Here is a 12578-nt window from a genome sequence, read left to right on the forward strand (position 1 = left end):
CGCTCCCGTTCGCCGCCGCTGACGTCATGAGAGCACTGCTTCCTCCAAGGGAGGAAAAAGGATCCTCCCTTTCTTTTTTCCTACGCAAACGCGTTTCCTCCGCAAACGCTTTTCATTGATTTCTATTGACACGCAGCCAAATGGCAAATTGCACTTTAAACTGTTTAAATTGCTGTCACCTTCCGCGTCCCCATCAGAACAATCGAAACCCGAACCAGTTTGTGTTCGATATCACCTTATGTCCCCTTATAGGTTGCGTTTCATTGCTTTTTCGGCCCATTTGTCCCTGGCGCCAGTATTTGCCAGCAGCAGTTTATCCGTTTGTTCGCTAGTGAGCAGGTCATGATTGGCGTGAATGCAGGACCTTTCAGTGCTTTAATGTCGGCGGACGGGTGAGTCAAGCATATAACAGGCGTTTAGCATTGTTGCGTTGCTGCTAATATTATTGTTGTTGTTGTTGTTTGGTCATAAAAAGAAAATGATGATAACACACATTCTCGCACACACGGAGAAAGAAGAAGAGACAGCCTTAGGAAGCTAGGCGTAAGGGAGTGCTCGTAAATCGAATGCGAATCGTGGACCCTAAGTAGCGACGCGCGAACAGTCACGAACAACAATAAAGCTGCTAACAAACGATCCTCTTGTACCTAGACGAGGGCTTCCAGGACCAGCCAAATCACAGCGAGTCGAGTCGAGATGCACTTTTCTCTCTGTGCGTAATTCGTAGTCAGCCCCGGGCGAGAGGGAAGACGAAAAAAGGGGTTTTCCTGGAGAGGGATAGGAGGCAAATGGATTTATTTTATTGTTGTTTTATTGAATTTTAGTCTGAGATGAAAAAGACGCATATGTTACGCACGGTCTGGTTTACTTTGAGCTAGCAGCAGCAGCATCAACTCGCTATCGAGGGTCCGCCAGACGAGTTGCCACCTATGTTTTAAGGGGGGGCTTCGGTATTTTATTTTATTTCTTCGCATTTACTTTTTACATTTTTTCATGATTGCTTATCCTTTCAAGAGTATTGGGTGAAATTTTGGGATCAATCGAAGCCAAACTAACAAAGATATGGATTTTTGAAAATCTGCCTTTCATACAAGGCTCAAAGCCGCAACTTTGAATCGCGTTACCCAAAACCTACGTTTTCAAAGTCGGTGCCCATCGTAGCATAAAATCTACTGGACCGATTGATTTGAAATTTTGAACACATGATTTGTACACTATTTGTCAGGTAGCCCCGTCGAGTTTTTATAAAAATTGTTGATACTTTTTTTTGATAATTCTTTTAATTATGTAAAACTCGTTTTTTGAGGCAACATCGAAAAAAGCAACACTTTTTCAACTTTAAAAATCTGCCAAAAATCGAAAAATAGGAAATTTAACAAAAACTCGATGGGGCTACTTGGATAAACTTATAATCTAACAAAACAATACCCATTTGTATGTTTCATACGACCCTACACGTAGCTACGATGGGCACCGCAAAAAGTACTTTTTTGCAAACTTGCCTTTCTAGATTGGATGTCATGATCGTAGTTTTGAACAAATCTTCCTCAAAATAGAACCAAATATTCTTGAAAAGTTATAGTTTAATATGCGATTATTTTCAAACATTAAAGTTTACTGGTTTCTTCACTAAAAATCGTGAAAAATAAGCCTTTTTATGACCCGAAATAACCAAAGCCCCCCCTTAAGTTTTGATTAACTTTGACCTTTTTTACAACCCAGCGAACGTTTCGCGTCCCCCAAATTCGGGGTTTCTATTTCATACTACCTCCTTTTCGACATTCATTCTCGGGTCTTCGATTTCGTAAGCAGTAATCCCATTCTAATCAATATGTCGTACAATGCGGAGAACAAAACATATAATTATGTGGAGTCTAAGTTGCGTTCAGAATAAGACTACCTTTTATTTTACAATTTCATTCTTATATACAGGGTGGCAACGTGAAAGTGACACACTTACTCCAGGGCCCCCTGTACTAATTCGGACCGCTATAATTCAGATCTTGGTTTACAGTTTGAAAAAGCAGTATTTTTACTGCTGGGTTTGAGTGTTGTTCACCCAAAAATTGTAATGGATTCTTGTAGAGAACAAATCAGAATGTTGTATCTTCAAATCCTCACCAACATTCAAATAAGAGGAAAGCTGTCACATCTGAATTTGAGCAGATTATGCGCGAACAGAACCATCAATCGATTCAAATATAGTGATATGGTTGTCCCCAAATAAAAACCGGAGAAAAAACGGACTGTACGAACTCTAACGACAATTAATGCGGTTAGAGCGCATACGACGAAATCCGGAACGATCGGAAAGAAAAATGGCGCATGGCATGAAAATGAGTCACACCTGCATGCAAAACATAATAAAAAATTCCTTAGATATAGTCGTTTCAAGAAGCAGAGGATTCATGGGCTGTCTTTCAAAAACGTCGCCGATAAGTTTGCTAGATCTCGGATGCTGCTGAAGACGCACGCTGCTCACAACATATTTTTTTCAGACGGCAACAAAAGACTTTGGAGGCAACTTTGAACAAGCAAAATGATTGCGTGCATAGTGTATCTTTTCGCGGTATTCCAACCGATAAAAATGGTGCGGAGCGTTATCAAAATGTCCCATATGTGACGGTATGGAGCGTCATATTTAAAGAAAGAAAATTCCCACTGTTATTTATTGATAAAGTCGTAAAGATCCACAAAAAATAAGTTTTGGAGTTCGTTTTTAAGCTTCATTTGATTTTTTGCGTGTAGAAAATATAAGGAAAAATAGATTTTTGTTTCCAACAGGCTTCAACACCTGCGCATAAGGCGATGACTGTTCAGACATGGTGAGCGCAAAATTTGCCATGCTTTGAAAGCTCATCGGAATGGCACGTATCGTCTTCATATTTAAGCCCACTCGATTTCTAAGTACGGGGATTCTTGCTAGGGAAGCTGGTTGACACAAAGAATATGACTTTAATACGTTAACAAAACGATTTGCAAAAATTTGAGACAAAATGCCGAAGGAATACGTCCGTGCGGCTGGCAAAAGTTTTGGAAAGCGATTAGGGGCTTTAATAAAAAACAAATGTGAAAGAATTGAAATGAATCAATCAAATTGAAACTATAGCGATAGGACATTATGTTAACAATTAGAAATACGTGAAAAATCACATAGTTTCCATTTTATGACAAAATTTAAGTGTAGCACTTGCACGTTGCCACCCTGTAGATTATCTTATGGCTACTTTCCCTATCTCACGAGCTTCTTCCCTTATCTATTGTTTCGGAATTCCCTGATCTTCTGCTGTGACGCATAACGATCGGTCGGTTTGTGATGATGTTGAGCACGTCGGTGCCTGTCGGTCATCTGATCCCTATACCTGGTACCTGGTGGTGTACCAACTGCGCGTGCTACCCGAGTGTTGAATCATCAGGGATGATGTTGTTACTATATCAAAGAACGCGGAAAATTCTATTGCAGCAATCAGTGGCTGGATGCGACAGCAGTCGCTTGAGTTAGCGCCGGAGAAGACGGAAGCTGTGGTCTTCAGCCGGTTTTATAAGGACAAGCAGCTTACGAAGATCAAAGTGGATAGTGAAAGGCTGGATACCGTCAAGAAGTTTAAATACCTGGGAGTGATGCTGGAAGATCTTCCAGCTGGAAGGATCACATTCAGTACGTGTCAGGCAAAGCAACCAGGGTCACTGCGGCTCTAGGCGGGTTATTATGCGCAACCACTTTGGTCCCGGCAGTACCAAGAGGCGATTGTTGGCCAATGTTACGCTCTCAACGCTGAGGTACGCCGCTCCGGTGTGGGCGACGGACGCGATGGAAAAACTGTACAACCGGAACGCCCTGACGCAAGCACAGGCGTTGGCGGCCAAAGGAGTAGCCAGCACATTTCGATCGGTGTCAGCTCAAACTGCAAGTGTATTGGCCTCGCTACCTCCCATCCTTCTGCTGCTGGAGGAGGATGTCCGCGGCCACAACAGGTCGAGGGAGGAGATTCTGCCGAGAGGAGCGATCCGGAAGGCAGAGCGTGCTGCTACTATCCAGCGGTGCAGAGCGATTGGGATAGGGCAGCAACCGAACCTGGAGCTAGCCGGTATGTGAAATGGGCCCGCCGCGTCATTCCGAACGTCGTTAGCTGGTACAATAGGAAACATGGACAGGTGGACTTCTACCTAGCGCAGGTTCTCTCGGGACATGGTTTTTTCCGAGAGTATCTAAATGTCAAGAAGCTTACCCGATCCCCAAATTGTACTAGGTGTCCGGACCAGGATGTGGTGGACTCCGTTGAGCACGCGATATTCGAATGCCCGCGCTTCAGTGACGTGCGGGTCAGGCTGCTGGCGTATGGCACCGATGACCCCGTCACAGTGGATACGCTGCAAGAAGCGCTACTCAAGGACGAGCAGCATTGGCAGCTGTCGTGAAATTCTCAGTATGCTGCAGCAATTGTGGAACTCCGAGCAGCAAGGCCAAGCAGAAGCGTGTGCGACAGAGACAGTAAGGCGTCTCGAGGCAGCAGCAAACACCAGCAGCGTCGTCGGAACCGCGAATCGTGCATGAGAACAGCAACGGAAGAAATGAGCACCGTAAAGCGAGATCGAAGCATAAGGGTCCAAATCGAAGCGAGTGAGAGCTCATATGGGCCAAATGTGGGTTAGTCGTTAATCGTTAGTTGTTAATCTTTAGTCGTTAGTCGTAACTCTTAGAGTGTAAATGTTGCGCAGATTGTCCTGTTTACCGGTAAACAGTGACATGTCAAGCCAGGTGTAGGTTACGTAAACAACTGGCCCCTCCCAGAGTAGCCTATAGGAAAATGTGCTGGGAGGGGACCGAAAGTTGTAACTTGGTAGGGTCACCCGTGTATATATAGCTCTAAGAAGTGATCTTACTTTAAGTTAAAGCAATAAAAAAAAACAATGTTGTTACTATATAGGGTGTTATCATAGTCCGTGTGTGTATATGCGTGCTAAAAAAACAACAGTACGCGCAGCTTTCGTACAGGACTCGTCAATGGTACACTTTTACCCTTTAAGCCGTTATCACTCTATCATTCATCATCATCGAAAGCTGAGCTTGGCCCATTGGGTGGGGAAACTCATAAATGACGACCAAATGTTGTCGTTTTGATTTTGTACGTAGTAATCCATTTGTGTCGCGCAATCGATGAGCAGCTCAAGTTCTATCCCTGCACAATCAAATCATTCATGCATGAATAGCTAGCAAGTGGGAGGACTCGAGGACTGGCATTATACCCTTTGTCCATTATCTTGAGGTCCCAGGCTAGAGAGACCGGGCGCGCCGCCTTCTTGACGGACGAACTACACGTCTGCCATTTGGTTGCCTTGGTATTTCAATGCCATCGTGGCTTTGATGAACTCATTTTTAGCACCGAATTCTAATAACACTATCGGTATGCTGGACAAGGTTTAACGGACGTAAACGCAGGCAACCAAGCTAGCTGGACCTAGCGGATCTACAATTACTCTCAAGCGCTTCCTCTAGCGTCTATTCTCGGTCCCTGTCTGTCCGGACATGGCCAGTTCCACTCAACTAACTCTACGACCATTCCATTCCAAGGAATGGTCATGACGTGAATATGCCACATTCTATCTTTGTCACCAGAAAATTGGAAAAATAAAATAATGGCATTAAAAGCCAAACAGAACAAAACCAAGCAAAAAACGGTCTGAGGAGAATGGGTACCCTGAAAAGGAGACTGATGCTCACTCCGTTAATGACACAACAAAAACACGCAAGCAACACACTGCGCTTCGGAACAATAAAAATGTGTTATGTTTGTAATATTTTTATTGTTCCGAAGCGCAGTGTATTTTTATTGTGTCACAAAATATAAAATTTACACACATTTAATCACACACGTATAATTTTGTAAAAAATCAAAAACAAACGCGCGAGGCGACGAAAAAGAGGAACAGGGACCAATTCAAAGGAACAATAATAACATATTAGACAGGCACCGGTTCTCAGTCGAAAGAGTTTTGTTTCCTTCGGTTTCATTTATGGTTAGGGTTGGCCACGGACTCGAGAAGATTTGTCGAAAATCTAACGCACTGAAGGTGGAAGAGGGAAAGGAACCTAGAATCTCGTGAAACAGAACGGAGTATAATATCATTTAACAACACAGAGAATCTATCATGATGGTACACAACCCACCAAGGAGAACAAATTTTGGGGGATTCAGAATTCTGATCAGAACAAATCGCTGGTAGCATGAGCATTCTGAATCCACCGTAATTTGCAGCAATTTCTTCATACAAAATTGGCGGATTCAGCATGCCCATCAGAAGGTCTGATGAGAATGCTGAATCCCCCAGAATAGTTCTCATTAGCCGTGGCCACACGGGGCGAAAACTCTAGCGCAAACGAAAAAATTAATGCCAAAACGGTTTCGCTTAACCCTTACACGCTGTCAAACTTTTATACGTCCGCGGACTTTTTCGCTGAACCCTTGACGCTATCAAACGCTTTATTTACGAAAATGTAGGTTCTTTTTTGTATTGTTTTTGCATTTTTAATATAAATATAACAGCAACAGCAACAAAATCTTTAAAAACTGCAAAATTTATTCGGAAATCAACTTCAGCGGCCAAAACACAGATGAAAACGATACGTTTGACATTTCGGCATAAATTTTCGGGGTTTTACGCCTGCCACACGAAGCGAAAACATTTTGGCATTAATGTGCAAATTTGCGCGCAAATTTTCGCTCTGTGTGGCAGCATCTATTAAGTGCTGTCAGACGGAGCGTAAATTTACGCGTAAATTTACACATTAATGCCAAAATGTTTTCGCTTCGTGTGGCAGGGGTAAAAACCAAGGTACTTTAAAAAGACAGGTAGCTTCTTAACCACTTTGACAGATCACCATTTTGAATTTGTTTGACATTCATAGCAGGGCGCTTTTATCAACAAAACCACGTGAGTTTCAAGAAGAAGAAGAAGAAGAAGAAGAAGATATGGGCAAGTTTGGTGGTTTTATCAGGAAAAGTACCTGATTTCACTCTTTTTCGGATGTTTAAATGATTCATCTCTCTATTTAAGATCATTCGAGCAACCGAGTTGTGTTTTACAGCGAGTGAGCACGGTCCAGGAACGCTAGCTAGCTCTTGTTCCAGGCCGCGTGGCAAGACCTACGGACCGATACCATATTGAAACACTAGGAAGAATTTTGAGAATATTTGCATAAACTTTAACTTTCGTGCCATTTTTCGTGAATTTGAACTGTCGTGATACCACAGAAAAGCGAAAACACCTCCGAAAAGAGCGTTCCCGAAGTAAACATCGCACCATCCCGTGAATGTCAAACTCTGAAGTTTTTTCTAAAATACGATCGAGGTAAAGCTACCTGTCTTTTTAAAGTACCTTGGTAAAAACCCGAAAATTTATACCGAAATGTCAAACGTATTGTTTACATCTGTGTTTTGGCCGCTGAAGTTGATTTCCGAATAATTTTTGCAGTTTTTAAAGATTTTGTTGCTGTTGCTGTTATATTTATATTAAAAATGCAAAAACAATACAAAAAAGAACCTACATTTTCGTAAATAAAGTGTTTGATAGCGTCAAGGGTTCAGCGAAAAAGTCCGCGGACGTATAAAAATTTGACAGCGTGTAAGGGTTAAACGAAACCGTTTTGGCATTAATTTTTTCGTTTGCGCTGATATATATATTTATTTTCTACAAATATATGTATTACACCCAAATTTTATTAGGAAAAATTATGATTTTTTTTTTAAATTATAAATAAATTACAGTAATTTACCCATAAAAATCACCCTCTTATCTCCGCGATGCCATGCGCCCCTTTCCGGTGCGGGCTTTGGTATTACCCAAGCAACCATAGGTAGCCTTCAGTTCTCATGAGGAGAACAATAAATCCCCCTGAAGGCTCCAACAGTTCTGCTGCTGACAACAATCAGAACACCAAATCCCCTCAAAGGCTCAAACAGTTCTCCTATGAGAACACGAAATCTCCTCAAAGGCTCAAACAGTTCTCCTATGAGAACACGAAATCTCCTCAAAGGCTCAAACAGTTCTCTTATGAGAACACTAAATCCCCTCGAAGGCTCAAACAGTTCTTGACGATACCAGCAGAGGTCGCAATCGATCGTTGCGATCGGTTTGACGTTTCAATTTCACGAAAATTCCTGAAACAACAACAACGTCGGTTGCATCTGCGCTTGTTAAAACAAGTGAAAAAACGTTTAAATTAGTGAAAAAGTGTAGTTTAAAATAAGTGAAACAGTAGTGTACCATCGTAGTAAGCTGAGGTAAGTGTAGTTCACCGAAAATACGTGTTTGTTTTTTGTCCGCCGCAGCATCCGCAGCATCGTGATCGTGACGCAGTTACTGATATTATGAAGGAACACCGGATGATAAGAAAGGCTATGGGATGAAGTAAGTACGCCGGTACCGGATCGTATCAATCCATGGTGACACTAACACGGATTCTCCCTTCCCCACAGGATGCCCATAATTCCATATTAAACTTTGACGAGAATGTGTCGTGTCGTGCCGAGTTGCCAAGTACTGTAACCTGCATCTGCCGACCTTTCTGCGCTCGGTGACCCGTACGGGGGGGAGAAGACCTTCGAGCAGGCACTGAAGGATGCGCTTAACTTTCGAACAAAGATGCTCCGTTGCCAGCCCGTACGCCATACGTGAATGGTGCCGGTGGTGTGTCGAAGGAAATCGCCGGTCGTGAGTGGAGTGCGGAGACGATAGAGGACGTCAATGCGACTACAGCGGTGCTTGCCCTGAAGCATGGACCGAAAATTGTCATCGAAAACTCCTTCCGTAATGGGTAAGTGGCGTCGGCGCCAAGGAAGTGCGAACAGGGTTTTTACATACAAAGGATAACAATGATCTCTACCCCGTAATGAATGATAACAATGATCTCTAACCCGTAGCACGCCACCGGCTATCACATCACCGCAGCGCGGGAGACCGATCGGCTACGGCCCTGATCGTCAATGAGTCAACGGTACCTCATCGGATGCTGCTTACGAAAACAGCGAGTAAAGGTAAGTCTTTATACCGGTGGTCTGCTTCATTCTCATTCTCTTTCCCCCTTTCTCTTCTTGACAGCCTCCATCCACATCATGCATCGGCCAAGGATATGTGCTCTCCTCCCCAGCCTCGTTGAACGGTTCGTTAAAGCGATCAGAACCGAACGATTCGTACAGTGGGACCCCGACCGATTACCATCATCACCATCACCACCGTAATCGACAGCAACTCGTTGCATCACCGGATTAACGGACAATGCGGATAGCAAACGGTGCCGGCACTCCTCGACCCTATCATCCGCACAACCTCGGCACGGAGTACGGTGGCCAAGCACCACTGTCACTGGTTTCCACGGTGACCCCATACTAATACCAAAGCCCGCTCCGGAAAGGGGCGCACGGCATCGCGGAGATAAGAGGGTGATTTTTATGACTAAATTAGTGTAATTTATTTATAACTTTAAAAAATCATAATTTTTTCAAATAAAATTTGGTGCTATACATATACTTGTAGAAAATAAATATATATATCACATGTACACAATATATACCGTGCCTGCACACCCTGCGGACAAAATGAGAACTATTTTGGGGGATTCAGCGTTCTCATCAGACGTTCTGATGGGCATTCTGAATCCCCCAATTTTGTATGGAGAAATTGCTGCAAATTTTGGGGGATTCAGAATGCTGATGAGAACAGCCTAGAGTTCTGATCAGAATTCTGAATCCCCCAAAATTTGTTCTCCTTGGTTGCTTGGGTAGTATGGGGTACCACCGTGGTACCCGTACCTGGCAGTGACGGTGGTGCTGGGCCACCGTACTCCATGCCGAGGTTATGCGGATAATAGGGTCGAGGAGTGCCGGCACCGTTTGCTATCCGCATTGTCCGTTAATCCGGTGAGACAACGAGATACTGCCGATTATGGTGGTGATGGTGATGATGGCCAATCGGGGTGCCACTGTACGAATCGTTCGGTGCCGATCGCTGTAACAAACCGTTCGACGAGTCTGGCGAGGAGAGAGCATATCATTGGCCGATGCATTCCTCCACATCCTTGGCCGATGCATGATGTGGATGGTGGCTGTCGAGAAGAGAAAGGGGGAAAGAGAATGAGAATGAAGCAGACCACCGGTATAAGGACTTACCTTTCCTCGCTGTTTCCGTAAGCAGCATTCGATGAGGTACCGTTACTGAACCTCACTGTGATGCTGATTCGAATGGTGGTGGTGATGAAGCGGATGATGCGTCAGTTCATGCCGCAGCAATTCATTGTGAATCCGTTCGTCGGATGACGAGCAGCAGCTGCTACCATTCCCGATCAGCAGAGGGTCCCCCCTATTGAAGATCAGGCCCGTAGCCGATCGTTCTCCCGCGCCGCGTTGATGTCGTAATAGCCGGTGGCGTGCTACGGGTTAGAGATCATTGTTATCATTCATTACGGGGTAGAGATCATTGTTATCATTTGTAAATACAAACACTGTTCGCACCATCTCGGCGCCGATGCCACTTACCCATTACGGAAGGAGTTTTCGATGACAATTTTCGGTCCATGCTTCAGGGCAAGCATCGCTGTAGTCGCATTGACGTCCTCTATCGTCTCCGCACTCCACTCAACGACCGGCGATTTCCTTCGGCACACCACCGGCACCATTCACGTACCGGCTGGCAACGGAGCATCTTTGTTCGAATCGAGGTTCGCATCCTTCACCTCCACCATTCTGCGTACCGGTGACTAGTTCTCCACGTATCATCGGATGAGGTACTTGCACCGGCTGCTGTGTCTACTGCACATGATGTAACAGATGCTGCTATTGCGCCCGATGATGATGCTGTTGTTCATGTTGATGTTAATGGTTGTAGATAGATCGCTACCATCGTAGTCGGTGTTGATGAGCGGCTCAGATCATTGACAACCTTCCCATGGAGCGCCCCGTTCTGTGCATCTCCCGGTGCTAGATGGCTTGCAAGCTGTGGAAAGTTATCCTGCTGAGGCAGCAGGCAGTGTTTCGTCACTTTTGCACCAAGGGATCGTATGGCAAGTTGGTAGGATGCTTCGCCTTCGGTGGCGCCATTTTTTTTTTTTTTATATCAGGCCAGTTCGGCGGTTTATTAGTGTAAAATGACAATATCACAGCACCGCCTACCTCTGTACAGCATATCATCCCACCCACTTCTCTATTCCTGGTATGGCAAATCGCGAGTGGGATAACTTAAATCTTGATAGGTTAACCACTAGGTAGCTCGGCCGCAAAGAACTGAAGGCGTGATCACGCCTGTTGTTCCTCGTTTGCCCCGCGCTGCCGCCTCCTGGCATTAGCCTCTCTCTGTCTCTCGTTCTTGCGCAGCCTTTGCGCTTCTTGACGAGCGGCTGCTGCTGCTTCCAGTTCCGCGTTCCAGCTGCCCGCGTCCGGTGGTATTTGAGTGTATTCCTGCCACTGCCGCTGGAGCTCGTCCATAATTCTTTTCACCACTGCCGAGATCGAGGACCACCGATCCTCGCTGTGGAGCAGGTTGCTTAGTAGATTGTCCGGTGTAAGCGCCCCCTCCTCGAAAGCCAGTAGCGCTTGCCGTTCTCCATTAAAGCGCGGGCACTCGAAGAGTATATGCTCCGCATTTTCAACACGCGATGTGGCGCCATACAAGCCGTCGCCGTTTAGCTCGTCATCTGCAGTGTGTCAGTGATGTTCAGCTCGTTGACCGCTTTATAGCACTTGATGCTGTCGGTCATCACGCTCGCAGCCACATCATCAAGCCCTCTGGGCAACAAGTCGAAACTGAAACCAAACTGAACGTGTTTGAGATTACCTCTAGGCTGTCACAGGATTCACAGTTACAATTACCTCTACAATCTTACTACTGATGCTCGGTTTTCTGCCGCAGATTTCTGTGCTGTTTGTAGCTGATATACGGTCGGTTGTTTCGGCACGGTTATCACTCATCACGGTTGCTGTCGTTGCTGCACAAATCATTCAATCGATCACTTCACTTCGTTCGAAAGTTAAGCGCATCCTTCAGTGCCTGCTCGAAGGTCTTCTCCCCCCCGTACGGGTCACCGAGCGCAGAAAGGTCGGCAGATGCAGGTTACAGTACTTGGCAACTCGGCACGACACGACACATTCTCGTCAAAGTTTAATATGGAATTATGGGCATCCTGTGGGGAAGGGAGAATCCGTGTTAGTGTCACCGTGGATTGATACGATCCGGTACCGGCGTACTTACTTCATCCCATAGCCTTTCTTATCATCCGGTGTTCCTTCATAATATCAGTAACTGCGTCACGATCACGATGCTGCGGATGCTGCGGCGGACAAAAAACAAACACGTATTTTCGGTGAACTACACTTACCTCAGCTTACTACGATAGTACACTACTGTTTCATTTATTCTACACTGCACTTTTTCACTAATCGTTTAATTTTTTCACTTGTTTTAACAAGCGAAGATGCAACCGACGTTGTTGTTGTTTCAGGAATTTTCGTGAAATCGAAACGTCAAACTGATCGGTCGCGTGTTTATGTTCTAAATTTAAATTCAGAAAAGTGAAAATTCTAAATTCT

At 44.8% G+C, this 12578-nt stretch overlaps 1 long non-coding RNA gene across 2 annotated transcripts; it reads right to left on the bottom strand.

Moving 5' to 3' along the window:
* Positions 1-9755: 9755 nt before the first annotated feature.
* Positions 9756-12443, bottom strand: LOC125949078 (uncharacterized). 2 transcript variants are annotated; one of them, XR_007468639.1, is made up of 5 exons: positions 12241-12443; positions 11862-12172; positions 10533-11795; positions 10167-10426; positions 9756-10102 (listed from the first exon to the last, which is right to left on the bottom strand). It is a non-coding gene; the product is annotated as an uncharacterized LOC125949078 (long non-coding RNA). The 2 variants fall into 2 exon arrangements; XR_007468643.1 differs by having other exon boundaries at positions 10533-11806.
* Positions 12444-12578: the final 135 nt, after the last annotated feature.

Source organism: Anopheles darlingi, chromosome X (assembly GCF_943734745.1).
Source record: "Anopheles darlingi chromosome X, idAnoDarlMG_H_01, whole genome shotgun sequence".
Taxonomy (NCBI): domain Eukaryota; kingdom Metazoa; phylum Arthropoda; class Insecta; order Diptera; family Culicidae; genus Anopheles; species Anopheles darlingi.